The 18,890-nt window shown below is 41.2% G+C and overlaps 1 long non-coding RNA gene across 1 annotated transcript in view; it reads right to left on the bottom strand.

Annotated features, from left to right (window-relative positions):
* Positions 1-996: 996 nt before the first annotated feature.
* The window catches only part of LOC130175060 (uncharacterized), a 48,552-nt gene continuing 30,658 nt past the window's right edge, over positions 997-18,890 (bottom strand). The window contains exon 3 of the long non-coding RNA XR_008828686.1: positions 997-1,183. This is a non-coding gene — a long non-coding RNA (uncharacterized LOC130175060). The remainder of the gene's footprint in view (positions 1,184-18,890) is intronic.

Below are 18,890 nucleotides of genomic sequence, written 5' to 3'. Positions count from 1 at the left end.
CCCTGACTCCGTTGTTTCAGGGCCCGTGGAACCAATAAAGAAGGATTTACACTGAATATATGATATAGCTCCAGCAGGAATTGGATGCAATCTCTGTATAAAATAAATGAGCAAAATATTCAACATAAAAATCTTCTTCTTGTAGCTTCCAGACTTGCAGTTTTTTTTCCCTTTAAAGCCATAGTGTCAATGGGACACTAGCGTTACTGTAATAAGACAGATAAGAGTATATGGTCAGGATACTTATTCTCTCATCCTGTGGCAGACTACTTTTTCTTTTTTCCCCTGCAGTAAAATCCACAAGAGGAGATACCAGATAGTAAAGACTGAGACTGGTGTTGATATAGGGGACTTGCCGCATTGCTGAGACTCCCCAGGTTGGAAGGAAAGTACATCACAGTACTGCGCGGGAAACAGCAGAATTTCTTTGGAAATGAAGGCACCTAAAGCAGTGTTCCTTTTGAAATCAAAAATACAAGGACGTTTGGGTCGGAACTTTAAAGAAAAAAAAAAGAAAAGAGTAAGGAAGCAAGAAATGTAGGTCAACTATCTAAATAAATGCTCAGCATTCAAAAGAGGGATGACTTTATCCCTTTGTGTTCACAACAATGAATCTCAGCATCCATTTTTCCGCAGCTGAGACGACAAACAATAGCACTTCAGTCGCCTCTTATCTCTTTCCGATCACATCACACTGATGAAAACTCATGCTTGACCACCCATAGTAAAATGACTATAGTGCAAAAACAGATGTGGACTTGTCTGTGTTGCAAATATATTCATTTCACACATTTGCAGATACTGCTTCATATTTAGCATTTTGAAAATCTTGTTTCATGCGACGTAGCTGATGTGTAAGTGGGCGTCTGACCTCCGCTGACCTCTGCCCTTCACGGTTCATGTGACCTATATTGACTCTGAGGATGACTGCCCATGCTAACTGCACATAACAGTGTGTCTGCTCACACAAAGGCTGGCTCACCCGTTATCAAAAGTCAGATCTGGCTCTGACTACAATCCATTTCCCTCGTGGCTCTCGGTCTCCTTTGCCACCTCATGACAGCAGCTTTTCCAGCTCATTTCACTTGAGATAGCCACGTCACGCTGAAGACAGGGGGGGGGGGCATCTCTGCATTGACCCTGCCTCAATCAGCGCCGCTTTATTTGATGGAGTTCTGTAGCACTGCAAACAAGGAAGCACAGATGACATTGTATCCTTGTAAATAGGAACTGAGGAGACACCACTCTGAGCCAGCGAGGTCTAAAGGGCACACCAAGGTGAAGTGTTTTGCTTGATGAGCTTTTAAAAGTCATTCCGGGTCCAAATCTCTTGAAAGGTTCATTTAACCCTGATCCTCCTCTTGAAATGGCAATTTGATTTGTCCGGTGGTTAATGTAGTAGAGCGCCTTTAATGTAATTTGAAGGCAGGTGGGGATTGTTGGTGGCGAGACACAGGCAGAAATTATTTTAAGTAAAACTCCACAAAAGACTGGAGTGCTTTACAGTTCTCTCCCAGCTGGCCAAAGGAGGATTGAGGGCATCTCCGGCTGATCAGTGCAGCCTCTGATGGGACCAACAAAAGGCACCAGTCTTTGGCTTTATCTCGCCAAGCAGGAGGACTTTGTTAGCCACACCATAATAAACTGAATGCAGCCAGGCACTGGGCTCTAATTGAATTTTCTGGCTTGGTAACTCAGCTGCTCACCTGCTACTATACCATTGTTACTCACGACCTAGTTTCTGCTGCCTCCATCTCCCCTTCCAACCTGATAATGCAAACCACTTTACTACCACAGCGTTTGAAAACAATCAGATCAGACTAGTGTTGGGCATTAACGTATTACAGTAATATGATTACGTCTTTCCTGTAATGAGTAGCGTAACTCTATGTTAATTATTTGTGTAGAGAGGGTGGTTAAAATTCATTCTGTCACTAAGGAACATCGTCCACAGCATTATTAATAATTTATTTGGGCCTTCGTCTTGACTAGATAAAAACTACAATCCCCTCCCCCAAATATCTAAATATAATAGTATTGATTCAACAAGATTCACCAACAACTAAAGGGGCAGAGAATAAAGAATTAAGATGGTCTATGGTGGGTGGTATGTAACCTAACCAATTTTTTTGCCCTTTATCCTTTTGTTAATTAATCTAGAACGGAAATGAAATAAAATATAAATCTGGGTTGATAAAAAATTAAAAGACCTTGCCCTGCTTTTACATAAAGGTACATAACCCTCCCCCTTTTCTGATTTCCCATCCCTCCGTAATAATTTTCATACAGTCCCTGTAATAGCCCTGGAACTACAGTTACTAAATACAGTAATGCTCCATTTCGGACAATTCAAGGGTTAGCCTGATGATTGTCGTAGCCCGAGTTTGATGAAAGTTGAAATTAGTTTCTGTGCGTTTGGTTGAGAGACAGGTCAGAAAAGTTAGCTTGGTGAGGGCGCAGCTAGCTTCTACCACACATGGAGAAATGCTACAACCGACAACTGTTGTAATATTTACACATGGTGTGGTCTTATCTGAGTTGCTAATGTTAGCCGCTGGTAAACACCTGGTTTTGTTTCGTTACAGAGTGTCTCAATGTCTCAACTTCACTGTGAGGACAGAACCTCTGAGCGGTCAACAGGGCTAACGTTAAGCTAGTTCTTGATGGTCACAAACTACTTTCAAACTATAGCCCTTTTTTTTTTTTGTTCTCATTTTCTATTGTTGATATGAAAGATATTTTGGGTGTGGAGGCTTAGAAATGCAACTCTAACAGAGTTGGGCTGAGTAATTAAAGTTATGCGACTATTACTTTTGCTGTTGAGTAATTAGTAAAGTAATTAACTTTTTCAGTTGTGTAATGCATAATTGGTTCCCATACACCATTTTCTCAGGTATCAGATAAACTTAACTTTGAAGTTAACAACTAATTGAATCCAATTTCTTTAAATCAAAACATTTCATAGTATAATAAAAATGGATTATAGAAAGAAGTAATCTGAACAGACAGACAGACGGAGAGGCAGACGGACGGCTGTACAATCCTAAAAAGTAAAAACTCTTGTGAAGGGTGGTTGACCTTGAGCGAGCCAAGGTTACACTCCTGAGCACAGCTGGTGAGAGAGGCTGACAGTTTACTCACTGAATTAATGATACAAGTCAAGGTCAAGTGCTAAGTGATTATGCGCCCCATATGCAGCCAGGGGAAAAAACATGCTGCAAATTCCTTTACACCTGGAGACGCGATTATGCACCAATTCCTAAGTCACATTTAGTTTTCTTTCCCCCCCTCAAGCAGGCTGAAAGAGCAGCAGGAGCAGGCACCAACGGAAGAGGTACTTCAGGCACGTACGCTTCCTCTGCATGTCTGTGAAACCTTTGTTTTTTTCTGTTGGCAGTTTGGAGCCCAGCAGAGTGTGAGGAGATCGGTCACAGAGGCAGAGCAACATCCTGAAAATATGTCATCAGTAGCTTGCCGCTGTTAATTGAAGATGTTAGTGCAGTGGAGTGGGTAATGACATAGGAACCTTCTTGTTCTGCCACAGATGGACTCCAGACCCACACACACACACACACACACACACGCACACACACATTTACTACACTTTGCACACCACGAGCATCTTACATCCATCCTTTACAACATTTTTACCAAAGGTAACATGATGGAGGAGGGTACCCCAAGACCACCTCAGACTCAAAAAAGCTTTGACAGCTGAGGTACAAGGAAAGAGAGTAAAAGAGGCAACGATAAGATGCCTGATTTACATTTTCATTATAAGGTTTAAGATTCATATCTCAATTTAAAAATGATCTCATGAAAACAAAAAATCATTCAATTCTTGGAAATATATCAATACAAAATGTTTCCTTAAACATGATGCAGGTACAAAATTAGAAGTATTTGTCTGACACCTCTGAACAATCAGACTCCCACAATGCCCCCTAGAGGTCAGTATCAGTATTATGAGTATGAGGGGGAAAGAAAGAAGAAGTGAAATAGGTTAGAGCAGTGGTTCTCAAACTTTTTAACATCAAGGACCCCTGAACTGACACAAGTTAGATCATGGACACCCATCTGATATGATTTTTTTCATTAAATCATTCAATAATATTCTATATATGTTCTGCTCTAACCCCACTTTGAGAATCAGTGGGTTAGAGAATGTTGTGGATTTTTTTTTTTTTCAAACACAGTCTGAATTTATGAATATCAATCAGCAACACTTCTCATTCACATGCAAAGAAAAATTTTGTGATTTTCATGAGTAAATGACACTCATAAAGAAGTACACTTCTCCACGTAACTTATCCCCCCTTGACGGATTTTTAGGAAAAAAATATCTGTGCGTTCATACTGAGAATGCAAGGCTCCATAACTGATATGTCAGTGTTCAATCTTCCAGCAGAGCACCTCAGTAGCCGTCACCCAGCCCCAATGACTTGTCAAAGACTCTTTGAACTCCTGTGCTCTGTGAAAAAAAGTTCATCCTGATTACCAGAGCTTTTTCAGAGGATGAGTATGATGGTACCGTCACTCACGCAGTAACTGAAAAGAAAATCACTTGATGAAAGCTGTAATTCAATCAGCAGCTATGCTTCATCTGTGTCACTGCTAGCAGCAGCAGCAGCAGCAGCAGCAGCAGCAGAAGCAGCAGCCTCCCGCCAGGCATGGCATGCCTGGTGTTTATATGGCAGGAATAGGGTGCTAAGGATTCCAGCAAACAAACCTGCCTGATCCTCATCTGAATAGAGGCTGATTATCTCCACATGCAGCCCCAGCGTGTTGCGAATACACGGCCAGTGGAAGTCTACTAGAACCCTGAAGCTTTACAGGAAAACAGACAGACATCACCACCACCCTACTGCTCCCACCAAAATCACCATGAGCTTTAATTAGAAGCATACCTCGCTTTTCCCTCTTCCTCCCTCTAGGACTCTCTTGCTTGATTTGCTTGGATCTCTTACAGGCAAGTGACTTTTGTTTCTACCTCTGACACCTCTGGGGGTCTTGTAAGAGCACAGGAATAGTTCGATCTACCAAATAAGACACACAAAAAAAATAAAAAACACACATGCACATGCCACATGGCACCATCACCCCTGCTGTGCTGCACAGGGTGTCCTGTCACACTGTTAGGGGGACAGAAGTGGGGGGGGGAAGCACACTAATGCACAGCCATCAGTGGTGATGACAGCCCATCTTTAGGCTGTAATGAAGCGAGGAAGAGAGTAATGAACTCCGCACGTAGGCCAAACGTACAACAGAAGCAGAACAGGATGCACAGACACACAAAGGCAGTGAAATGGAGATAGAATAGGGGGGGATAGATAACAAGGCTGAGGTGTGACAAAAGAGTGTGTTAACCACGAGACCTTATCCAAGGAATGACAGAGGAACACACCCCCCGTTAATGCTCTCGCAACAATAGTCCCTACTCCATTTCAGGCCATTCTGCTCACTTTCCTCTGAGACATGGATTCATATCCTCTGAGTGCAAACCTGAACAAGGCTGACTGAAGCCAGCTCTAATAGGAATGTTTGAAGGATAAATAGCCGCTACCAAGCCATTAAGCCATTTAAATAACAATGCACACAGATGCATAAGTGTCGAACAGAAGTGCTTGTTTTTGGCTTCCTGACTGGGCAGACTTGGCTGGAAGGAGGATGAGAAACGTTTGGCTACAGCAGTTGCTTATTGCTCCCTATGTACGCAGGCAGGCGTAGCGATGTGGCAAGAGAGAAATTACTTTATCACAAGTCCCCCCCCCCCCTCCCTCCAGGATTTTCATTCTTAATCAAAAAGCTCATTACAGCACATGCAGGTTGGCTTGTCCTTTATGTCCTGCAGAAATGTGATATGACTACCTCCAGAAGTCGATGCAATTATTGACAAGCGAGACAGGAAAAAAAAAAAAAAAAAAAACATGGCTTCAACACATTTCCAACAGTTGTGTAACCTTAAACATTTACTCTTGCTTTTTGTAGTTTTCTCTGCAGTTCTGTTTGATTTCTCATTACTCCCAGAGTAACAGAATGAAAGCCACAGACGATAATGAAGCCTCTTTGTTCTGGCCTGCAGCTCTGATGGTCATTTTCTGCAGTTCCTAAAGAAAGTCATTCCATATTGGGTTCCATTCACCAAAATAGCCCATCATCATGATGCAATATATAACCCTTGCCACAAATTTCCCTCTTGCAGTCCCCCTAAAAACCTGCTGTTTTTGATCAAACAGCCCCTGGAGGCAGTGATAATGCGCCTAATGTATAGCATTGTTGCAGCTGAACCACAGTGGAAAGCAAGAAAAATAGACCAGAAAGCTGAACAATGACGTTTGTAGAAAATTACTTTCTAATTGAGGCATATGCCATGGACATGACAGATAAATTAGCCATTGTCAAGGCACTCAGCTGTGGTGCGTCACTTACAGCTTTGTGTGTTATTTGTCTGAGCATTCCAGCTGAATGTTTTTGTTTGTGGTTGTGTCTGGCTTTATGCTGATGTTTATCCTGCATTCACTTTCAAACTCAGCGACTACGACTAATACGAAATACATTTTACTGCTTCCACTTTTTTCAGCATAAGGAATGTTTCTGTTAACATTAAAAAGCTATTTGCCCCAAAGGTTAATGTCCAACAACCTGAACAGCCATACAGGTCTTTTTTTTTTTTTTTTTCCAACCCTCTGATACGGCCCATGGGAGTGTCTGCTGAAATTCTGCCTCTACGGCGGCAGACGTAGCAGACCTTGGTTGTCATGGTTACGATAAAAAATATGTGAACTGGTGAACTGCACCAACATTGGCATACCGTATCTTCATCGCCATGGTTACTATAAATGGCATGGCTTGGTTAGGTTTAGACATAAAAACTACTCAGTTAGGTTTAGGAATACATTGTGGTTTGGATTAATATAAGCACGTCTTTAACATTAGACAATCTTTGTTGTCATGGTTACAAAAATAACAACATGGTTTACTTTGTCGGACAATCACGGATAGAAGGGGCAACATAAACTACTACTTTCACGAGGGAATGGAACACCGATCTCCTGTGTCATATTCTTGTGTTTTGTTGACGCATCCATCCACCCAAAGCTGCTCCTAACGCAGACTTTGTTGCTATGTACTACGTCATCCTGTGCTCCTGTCATAATTACTACGGCTGCTAGATGTCGCCTAACAACAAAACATAACCATGGGTCATAATAACCTGCTGCACCAACGACATATGGGCTCGTTTTGGTTTTTGGTTTGATGGACAGTCTTCATGTCCAAATTGAAATCACATTTTTAATGAATAATAAAGTCCATCACATCAGCAGATGCTCTCAGATTGTCAGTATTTTGTCCATGAACCAGAAAATAAACCTAAAACCAACCCAGATATTATTACTGTAGTGACCGAGAGGCTTTGATTAGTTACACACTACACAAAACAAAGTGAGACAAATATTCAAATACAGTAACACTGACATATTGTAAATCCTGTCAGCACGTGTGTGAAAAGGCTTTTCGTGTGCAACAGAAGCGTAAAACAAGGAATGGAAAATGACACGACTGGTTTTGAACTCTTTCACATATCTTTCACATGCCTCTTGTCTCTAGAGATCTTAAGGAATTTTGTGTGATGTTTTTGGGACATGTATTTGTAATGAGCAAACATGGGTGTGAATATAAATTATTGCAAAAATAATTTTATTAAATTGATTTAGAAATTTTTAAAAACATTTAATATCATTGCCATTCCAAATATTTTTATTCCTTTAGTAACATGGTTTGGTAATCTTCTCCAAACAACTGCAGTCAGTTTTGATGGATGTATGCAAACACTTCCAAAGAAGTGTAAGATTGTGTGAGCCATCTGTACACAGAAACAACTGGAAAACAAAAAGTCTCACAAACTAAGATACTGATGCGTACAGTTTTTTTTTTTTTTTTTTGGGAGGAAGCACAGGCGTATACTGCTCATTAAGGAGCGAGACAACAAACTTGTGTATAGGAGTGTTTCATGTTCCTTTCTCTTAACAGATGGCGACGCAGCCTATTGTGCCACGAGTCTACCCAACAAACTTCTGAAAACAACTGGGCTGGGTTTAAACAGCGAGTGCAGACTGCTTTGGTGGAACTTGCAGAACAAACAAAAGTGGGCATAACAGAAGCTTTTGTGAAACGGAGCCAAACTTGTGAAGTGATGCAGCTGCTAGGGTGGACCCACAGCGGGCTCTCGGGGCCTTGTTTGGGAGAGGTGAACATCATCACTCGTGCCGGAGCTGCTCCACTGTTGCCTTCTGATGGGCAGTTTTTTGGATTTGTGTTCAGCAGTCACAAGATTATGTTCATCCTCTTGTAAAAAAAAAACTATTAGTTTTTAAAAAGACTATTTGTCTCGTGTTCTTTGAATCATCATAGAGAGTTAACACAAAAAAAAGGCTCAGAGGGAGCAATGGCTTATTTAACACTACATAATGAGACAACTGTGCTGAAAAGAGATGATGAAAAGGTGAGAATCAGTCACATGTAGTTTTCATTGTTGAATAAATACTCAGGAAGCGCCAACATCCCTCAACCGCCTCATCTCGTACCCGCTAGCTGGGCCCTTGTTGTAAAACCCAGCCCATAGTCCCAGAGTGGGAGCTGTCGAGTCCCAGTCAGAGCTGCTAGGCATGTGTCTCTAAATGGAAGTAAGTGTAATTACAGGATGACGAAGGCAGGTAGCAGCCAGCCAGGCAATCATTTTCCTTGATTGAGACAGAAAGTTAAGGTCTGAAAGGCCATCGGAGTGTGAGCCCACGGCAGGTGCAATCTGATGCCTCAATAAACCTGGCTGAAATTAGAAACTTTGTGTTCCATGCTTCCACAGCTCCTGGACGTGGGAGTGATTCTTTCATTGATGTGCCGAGTCTGGAGCTGGTGTGATGATATCTTCTTTAATGTCAACACGGCCCTCCTGTGTTTTGAGTTTCCGCTCCCCACTGCAACATTAATCACTTTGAAACAGGCAAAGCTTGGCTGTGTGAGAGCCAAGTTATTCGATGCATAGGACGTAATTGAATTTATTTATTTATCCAAAGCAATAACAGAATGTATTTCCCAGGCGAGATGTGAGTGTTGCATTTCACCGAACCGAGCAGGGAGATTTACCGTGCATGAGCACAATTATAAACATCCCGACAAAATTCGTACGTCAGAGCGAACAGACATTTGGAATTAAATTTTTTTTTTTCTGCAGATTCTGAGTCACTGCTATAATGCAGCGTTTTGTAACTAATTAATCATGACTTGTCTTTGTCTCAGAAGAATAAGTACACCTTAGGCAATATAAATCATTCCTGTCGGAGATTGACACTGATCGTACTAATCCCTTTATTTATGTATTCCACATCTAATCCTAGAACAGGCGCTCTGTCAACACTTTTCATGCAGGCTGTTTCTTTGGTATAAAATAGTTCCACTGAAAACTGTTCACAATGAAATCTGAGGATTACTTAGGAACATTGTTGCTGGAAACTGTATTGAGTGATGGTGAGAATCATCAAACGAAATAAAACCATATATATCAGCATGGCTTGATAGGCTAATACTGGAGAAAAGTTTTTTTTTTTTTTTTTGTTTAATTTTCACACATTAAAGGTCCAATATTGTATAATGTGAGATTTCAATGTCTTTTTTGATTATAAAGCAGCTCTAGGTTTTTATATTAACTACTGTGAAAGTATCAAAGTGCTCAGTCCACAGGGAAATGCACACAGGCTGTATTCAGAAACTGAGCCTTAAAACAAGCCGTCTGGACTTCCTGCAACTTTGTGATGTCACAACAAAGCAGTCACGACCCTCAGCCACACCCCAAGCCCAGACCCACCATCCATCCTTGCAGGATTATATTTTTGAGTGTTAAAATCTGAAAACTGAAATCTATTTTTTAATCTGATCACTCGGGAGACAGCCAGCAGCAGCCAGAAGAGAGGGTCCGGGCCTATCTTCTGATTGGCTCACCAACTTGTTGTTACCAGAGCCCCACAGAGAAGCCTGAGAGAGGAGATGTAAAACTACCTTGAGATGGATTTTGGTACTTAAAACCACAAATATATCTCTCATGGATCAACACAAATAAAACACCGGAAAAGTGTAAAATATGGGACCTTCAACGAAAGAGTTGTCGCACATCCAAAGGTCAAAACACAAGTTAGGATCCTGCTATCACTCAAATTGTCTAAGCCTTTAGCCCCCATATACACAAGGCCACAGATTATTATAAATGCTAAAAGCCAAAATCCCCAACCAGTCTTTCAACACTGAAAAACATTCATTTAAATGGAAAAATTGGTCCCAATATAATGCTTTCTTCCTGTCAGCAGAAATCGAATAGAAAAACACAAAGAAGTCCAACGGCGTTTAGCCATTCCACTTTAGCAGAAAAAAATAATTTTTGGCCCAATGTTTAGGAAAGTTCTGTGGGCAGATTAAGAGGTGCACTTAGCTGCACATGGGTGCCACGAGAGTGTATATGGGTGGCACAGCGGGATGCGAGGGGTGTGGAGAACTCATTGGCATCAGCCATCAGCCTCCCCAGGCGAAATATCCTCCTCTGCATTAACCCCGTGCTGTGAGATGCACTGCTGATGCTGAGCCTATAATTAATGAAGAGTGAGAGAGTGAAAGGAAGAGGGAGAGAGAGAGAGAGAGAGACAGAGAGACAGAGAGAGAGACAGAGAGCACCTGGGGAAACAGGAAAGGTTGAGGAATCTCCAAAATAGTATTTATTTATTTTATTTACTGTTGATATTTCTCAATGTCTTTGCCAATTTGCCATTTGCATTTGAAAAATTCTAAATTAAATCAAACTCTTAGTTTGGTCATATTTTTGTCAGGCATCTGTCAAAGTTTGTAGAGGGGTCATGTTTGTGTATTAGCTAGCCCATTAAAAAACTATGTCTTCCGGATCAGAAATGGCTTGTTAGCATTTTTTAGTATTCCAGTTTGACACAAACCAATACTGAAACCACCAGGCACAAGCTGCAAGTTATCTTATTAATAATGTAGCTGAAATACAATAAAAAGCTGGGAAGTGTACATATAATGGGAGCAGAGAATGTCATGCAATTTGTTCAAGAGTTGAATATTTTTGTTATTCATAAATATGCCAATAGGTAGTTGTGAAATGCCACCACTTTCACACAGGAGCACCACACGGAAAGAATTACAATAATGCTGTTGGCCTGAAAATCCCTCTAAGTCCCCAGGTGAATCAGATTTAATCTTTGCCTCTACTATGAGTGTCCAAACGTTTGTAGGTTTTTCAAGGACCATATTGATGCTTTCGCATATTACTTTCCTTTACTTCAGATCATGAATATTTTACATGATGGTACCAACCAATTTCCACTATTTTTTGTAGGTTTTAGAATGTATTTTTGTACCTTCCAGGCAGCAATAGTTTCCATTAGTCTACATAAGTAAGTAAGTGAATTTTATTTATACAGAACTTTTCACAGACATATCAGATAGTCAGAAAGTGTTTTACAGATAAACACAAAACATACACATTTTTCTGGCTTAAGATGAGGCGGAGGTTGTACCATCCTGACCATGGATATACATGATGAAAAAAATCAGCTTGCTTGAGATTCCATCAATTGAAACATTTATCTGTATTCAAGTTTTTCAAATGCAAAATACGTGGAATACAAAAGTTTTTTCCCAACTGCCAAAAAGAAAGCATAAATTGGATAACATGTTGGAAAAACTGGTACAACAATTGTGTGGAGTTCCACTACAATTACTGGGTTTTAAAGGAACTATTTGTAAGTTCTGCTATCGGCAGCCCGTTAGCCCCCTGCCCATCTCATCCCTTTTCCATAGAGACTCACTGTAGCCTCCAGTCTGCCCTGATGATGAAACGCTGCTCAGAGGACGTATTATAAAACTCTTGTATTATAAAGACAATGATGACTGAAACTCTTGTCAAGCGACAATCACCATGACTTGCTCTCGGCAAGAAACCACATTCGACGGTAGAGGAAACTTGCAAATAGCCCCTTTAAACCAGTAAACTGCAGACTGCTGATCGACTTTTATCTTATAAATAAAGTGCAGTGGAGGGTGATCATGTGTCAACAAGACCGCCCTAACACATGGAGCTGGTTGATTTAAAAATAAAAAGAGATGGATTCAATTAGATATTGCGAAGACAAGTATTCAAACCCTTTTGACACAGAGAGCATGAAAGGAAGGGAGACAGGGTTGTTAAACACACACAAGCACACACACACATGTGTATATATATATATATAAATATATATATATATAAATAAAACGGCAACATTTTCTGCAATAGCTGTCATTCCCAAGGGCAGGAAGGCCTCATGAGCCACGATAATAATGGGCTAGAGAACGATGAAGTTTTAAAGTACCAACTGGGTTTAGAAGAGCCCCGCTTTCATAAAATCAATGTAGCCTGAAGATGAGAGGGGAAATGGGTGCCAAGGAATGCAATGCAATGTCTTGATTGCTGTCGAGGGGAGCACACTCTGCTGATCAATATTGATTTATAAAAAAAAAAAAAGAAAAGAGCCGTCAAGCTGTCATTTTTGTTCTTTTCTTCAATGAACACGAGACACATGTAAAAGAATCGTCAAGAATGTCAAGAATCATGGCACCTTCTGTGTTTTGTTTTTATTAAGCTGTATTTGTATGACTTTTTCTAGAAATGATTTCACACATCTTTACTGATTTACCATTACCTAGTATACAGTTAAGTAGCTCCTACCCTGCGATATAGTTTCAAACTCTCCAGGTAAATTAATACTTTTTTTTCCAGATCACGTGTCACTGCATATCTCAGTGTGACACTGCAGGCTTTACCTTTGTTGGCCCTCCTAACGCCACAGGAGTATTGTGCTGATGGTGTCCCAAGAGAGCAGGTGTAGGAAATGCAACATATTAAATATTGCTTTGGTTGTATATACGAGGCAAGGTCAAAAGGACTAAAAAACATCATTATTCACAGCTTAAGTTGCAGGGGCATGCTATCAAAGAGCAATGAGTTGAGCGCAGCCATGTGAAAAGTAAGGACTTGATGGTTTTTCATCTTTACCTCCCCATTTTCCAGCACCAATGAGGAATTCATGCCCTGTGAGCAATTTAACATATCTATACAAATGTGAAGAGACAGATTTGCTATGCACTACCAGAAAGGTTCTGTAAAAAAAAGAAAACAGAGGGTGGGCAATGCAGACACAGTTCACCGATGTGCCACGCTTCCAAGCAAAACACTTTTCAAGTCAAGATAATGAAGAACCCCCCACCCCCTCAAAATACACAAATATGCGTGGACACACACTCACAATAATACAGTACATCAGCTTTAGCTGTCATGTAGACAGCCAGGCAGTGGCATCTATTCACAATCAATTCAAAATGGTCCCTGCCACTTTTATTGAATTTCACATCAAGAGAAGGGACAATTAAGATGATGGGTTTTGGTGGGCGGACAGATGAAGAAAACCATGCCCACAAGGCAAACTGTCCCTCCACAGTGTGCATTGCCTGATGGGAAGGGACTGTGTGGGACTGCAAATGTAGGTGGCACATACAGCAGAGAGATGACCGTGTTGCTGCCTCCTGCTAGAACAGTGGGTGAGCAGTTAGATCAGGGGTGTCGTCAAAAGTGTTGTCAAAGTGCAAACTGATGGTTTTTGAAGGACACTAATCCTGTGTGATGAAGAGATCCTGGTCCTCTTAGGTGATATTTCAGTGAAACTCACACCAAGAGCTGTTGGCAGCATTGTGCATAACGACAGAAGAAAACTCAAACAATTGAGACTTGCAATGATGTAACAAGCAGGGCTGCATGATTTGGTGAGTTTATATTGCAATTATAGTGGAGAATATTGCAATTACATGCAATTTAAATGAGCATTAAAAAACTAAAAAAAAAAAGAAAAAATTTGAACTGTACTGTTGTCAAAATAACTTAACATTTGCAAAATTAAATAAATTAGAAAACTCACAAAAAAAAATGTCAAAATAAATTTCTGTGAACCTGTTAGATAGTACAACTAAATAAAATAAATAGAACAATAAATAAGATAAAACAAATTTGCCCAAACAAACAAGGACATTTAAGCAGGGCGTAATATATAAATTAGCAATTAAGTTATAAAATGCAGCATAGTTTGTACCAATTCTTCTAAAAATGAAACTGGATGTAAATTAAAAGTGATGCTTTAGGTTTTATCAAACCCAAAACCACTCAACCTGTTGTCTAATGTAATCATGTTATTAAACTGTCGAGTTGTCCCTTCATATCCTCCCTCTTAATGGTCCCAGCTGTCACTTCTGAGGTTCTTTGCCAAATAAACCAGCATGTCCACCTTGTCTGGTTGCAGACAGGAGCGATGTTACCACCGGTGCTAAAAGCTCTCTCTGATGCAAAGCTTGTTGCTTGTCTGCACAGATACTTCTGTGCTGGTTTGCAGAGCCAGAGGAAGTTTTATTCACTGCAGTGGATCTTCTCCATGATCTACAAAGGGCACATAAATGTGTTGTTGTAGCTGATGTTGCTGAACTGCTGCGGAGAAGCACGCAGGTGTGTGTTCACCCCTGCTGCGTCTCTGCTGTCACCAGCTCTCTCTCTCTACATACAGTTTGCAGGTTATTGGATTGATGAATATTTCTTCATTATAAATTCATTTCTGATTTATTTTTGACAGAAAATGTCAAAAGTGCCACCGTCTCCACAGCTGCTAAAATGGTTTAAAAAATTATATTTAGAGTTTTTTCATGTCTGTGAAACATTCAGATTAGGCCTAGACATTGAAACTATAGTGGAAGTGTGAATATGACAACAACAGGCCTTTTCTCTGTCTATTTTCGCTTGGTGCTATGCGCATCACACGAGAAAAACAGGCGCGAGTCTGATTCTCTAGATCAGGCACATCTCACATAGGCAGTGTGTCCGCACCAACCCCGCTAACATGTGCGCCGAAATGAAAACCAAGACATTCCGCAGGCGCCACACAGCCGCCACACACACGCAGCGCTTCTAGTGTGTTCCCTGGCCTAAGGGTTGCCATCAGCAGCCACTGCTTCTCTTAACTACACCACTGGATCAAATGTGGTTGATGCTGATTCTGCTGGCATTGTGTGTGTGTACGTGCTATTCTCAAGGAAGCTGGCCAAGGTTTTGTTCTTGGCTTCAGCGACAGGTGGATTTTCCACATCCAGGCTATCCTTCTTTGTGCTACAGAAAGCTGCTGGTGAATCTGTTACATGGAATTATCAACAGTTAAGTAAAACATATTTGTGAGCGTGTGTGGTTTCACACGCCGTCAACTCAGACATCACTTGTTCCCTTGTGGTCTGGGTCTCTTCTGCACAGGTGTAATGTGTTAAGAACCTTGGGTCCAGGAATTTTGAATGTTGAAGTAGTTTTTGCTTTTACTGACTTAATCAGGTCAGTTGCCTCTTCCTCTTCAGCCGGTACTGAGGTGATCAGAATCTGCAGAACAGGCTTCAGGCTTCATATGCTCACACAACGTTCCCCTGACAGGGCATCTGTGAAGTCCTGGAGCGGGCTGAGGACCTTGTTCACAGATTCCACGTCCACATAGCACCGTTGTTGATGGCATGTTGTTCTGTAAGGTTGAGTTCTCTCTGTGCCTCCCCCAAGGCCCCCCTTTTCTTCAGCTGTGGGCGAAGTGACCCACGATCATCTTTTAGAGCATTTACTGTGAAAGAGGAGTGGGTGAAAAAGACGACCCCCGTAGAAATATTCTGAAAAACTGGCCCATGGTATTATCACTGCTGTTTTCTTAATAAGGCTTTGTTTGCGAGTGTGACATGTTTTTTTCTCTAACATTGGTTATCTTCTCTGTACAGGTTGGAACAAACATGCTACAACATCCGCAGCGAGCAGAGAAGAAGCTTAAGTATTCATAAAGATTTATTTTTAATTAAACAGTTTATCATTATTGAATAGTATTTTAGTTTTTAAAAAAACATATCATAAGTTGTTGATTTTATTAAGAAAAAGCAAACTAATACAGTGCGGCTTTGGAGCCCACTGTAGCCACATACACAAACAAATCTCAGACTGTAATCCAACAAAAGAGTTGAAAATAACCCAGTCACAGTAACCTCATATTTGGGAAAGTATTATGACCCAGCCTGTTGGGTTATTCTTACTGTATATGAGTCAGTTTAACCCAACATGTGTTCTGTTACAGTGACCCAGCGCTGGGTTGTGGAAATGATCCAACTGGATTGTTTTTAACCCTGAATTTTTTTGTGTCTGTACAGGAGTAAAAAACTAAACGTTCTAATAAAATAGATCATATCAATTTAACTGGACAATGGTGTGAAGTCTGTGCCCTAGTGCAGTGATTAAGCTCCACCGCTTTAACGATGTTAGTGCAGTTGTCTGTTGTGATATCGAGCTGACGCTCCTCACACGAGTCCCACACAGCTGATGCCTCTTTCAAGCCCAAGGCTATGTTCTCTCCGCTGTGATCCTCGGGGGAAGTGCAACATTTTCAGGCAGCGGCTTTTCAGTTCAAAGTCATTGTCAACAAAGTGCACAGTTAGTCTGATGTATGGTTCACTCATCCTGCTCGACCACATGTCTGTAGCATCTGAATAGAACTTCACTGGAGCCATTTCCACTTGAACCTCACCGGAGCATTTGTTGTTGAGAAATAGTTTCTTGAGGGGAGCTGGTACCTCCTGTGCAGGATGTGGATCATTTTCTGCAATCTCTCTTTTCTAATGGTGAAAGTGAGAACCATGGCAACTGGCAGGTTATGGAGTTAAGATTATTTCTTTTTTCATCCATATGACGTAACACCCAAACATATCTGTGATTGTGACTGACTTTCAGCTGTCTCTTTGTTCGTCAGGGCTGTTGGAGGTGGTGATACAAATTTATTATCCCACCGCGCAACTTTCATTTTGCATGTTCTACAGAGTACGTCTTTCTACTCTTTTTCTTTTTCTTTTTTTTTTTTTTTAAAGCCACCAGTTCAGCATCAGCTGACCATGTGACCATATAGCACACACCTAAACAGAGACTGATTGGTCGCCTCTTTATTATAGGCATAGATTATGGGCAGACTGCACACAAACAGAGAATAGGTTGCCTTGTTCACACATGCAGATTTTTTATTTTATTTAATTGCAGCCTTTTGCAGTTATATAATCGCACGGGCTGACGTACCATTTAATCGTGCGACACTAGTAACAAATGAAGATGTGTTTCACTTTTTCATTTTCACAGTGTAACTGTAAGTGGTTTTTCTTCATGCTGAAATACTGTGTTTTCTGGATAGATATCCATATAAGGGAATAACAATGCGCAAACTTTAGTATAACATTGTACATGCAACAAAAAACTATGCATCCAAAACAAAGAAAAAAAAAAAAAAAAAGGAATAAATGTGTAGGAAATGAGACCTGGAGGAAAGTGACAGTGCATGAAAGAGACAGCTCTCAATATAAAGAGAAATGATAATCTCTGCTTTGATCATAAATATAACATTAATGCACTTCTCTTCAAGAGAATTACGATATTAAGCCGACAGTGTGCGACATTGACCTTTCAATAAAACAAAGCCATTACTGGACAACAGAAACATTCATCTTTTGCAGATATCCTAGATTGGTTATTGAATGAGATCTATCAATAAAAGATATTGTATTTATGACCCACAGTATATGGCGCTCCGCGAGCAGCATTACAGTGATATCATGTTTCAACTGGTTGTTGTGTCAACCATAGAAATCGAGGACATTGAGAGGCAGCCAACAAATGCAGTGACACAAACATAAAGTGCTAGCCTTGCTTTAATGGTCTGCCCATGAATAGCCGGAGAAAATGGCAACCTAAAAGGCAGTTAAGTGACTTCTCTCTCAGCAAGCCTGGGGCAGAGACACAGGGGCAGAGCAGTGAAAAACAAAGAAAGTCGTTGTCCTGAAACATGGATGTTTGTGTCCAGAGGACAACTCCTGGCCTCAGGGCCTAAATTTTACTCCATTAGGTGAAGTGACCTGGACAAGATCGGGGCAAACATGCTGAAAGGACTCACTGAGAAAGACAGAGCGGAGAGAACAACATTTTTTTTCACTTTGTGCAGAGGAACATCGGTCCCTACACAATGACTGCTGTCTGATGGACTGACCTAAAGGGAAAACTTTTGTATGTGTGTATATGTGTCCGTGTGTGTGTGATGATTTCTTTATGTGACTGTATGTGGCTGATATATCAGCCACTTGAGGCTTGCTGTCAGAGATGTGTGACAGAAAAAAGCGAAGGCCATGTTGGACATGACAAACGGAGATGAAACGCAGGGAGGAACATTCTCTGTACAACAAAGATCGTCTCCATGGTACGCAGCGGTGATCCGGGTGGTTTTTTTTTTTTTGTTCTTTTTTACAACACGGCTTGTTGCTGTGATTGTGCCATGTGCATGTGGAGGACATGAATGTGTGTGTGTGTGTGTAAATGGATTCTAATTATTGTTGCATCCTCATTCTGCACTGTGGTTGAGTGGCCGAGTGTGACAGACACAGCTGCGAGGGTATCAGTGGGTGTCTTGGATTGGTGCTAGGCAGGAGGACAAGGTAGCTCAGGGGCCCTGCTTGACACACAACACTGGTCTGATTTCCCCTACCCCCTCCCCTCTCTCTCCACTTCTCCGCCTCCCTCTCACCATCCAGGCCTCTAGCCTTTTCACCCTGCGCTGATTAATGAGTCTCGTCAGGTACCGTCCGTTGCCACTCACGCCAATTAAGACATTAGGCATTTCCTCATGGCTTCCTGCTCTTAAACAAACAGCAGGACCGCTGGGTCCATCCTCTCTCTCGCTCTGGGCAGACGTCGAGTCTCTCGCCCC

The sequence above is a fragment of the Seriola aureovittata genome, chromosome 9 (assembly GCF_021018895.1).
Source record: "Seriola aureovittata isolate HTS-2021-v1 ecotype China chromosome 9, ASM2101889v1, whole genome shotgun sequence".
NCBI lineage: Eukaryota > Metazoa > Chordata > Actinopteri > Carangiformes > Carangidae > Seriola > Seriola aureovittata.
This window is presented reverse-complemented; position numbering and strand designations above follow the sequence as displayed.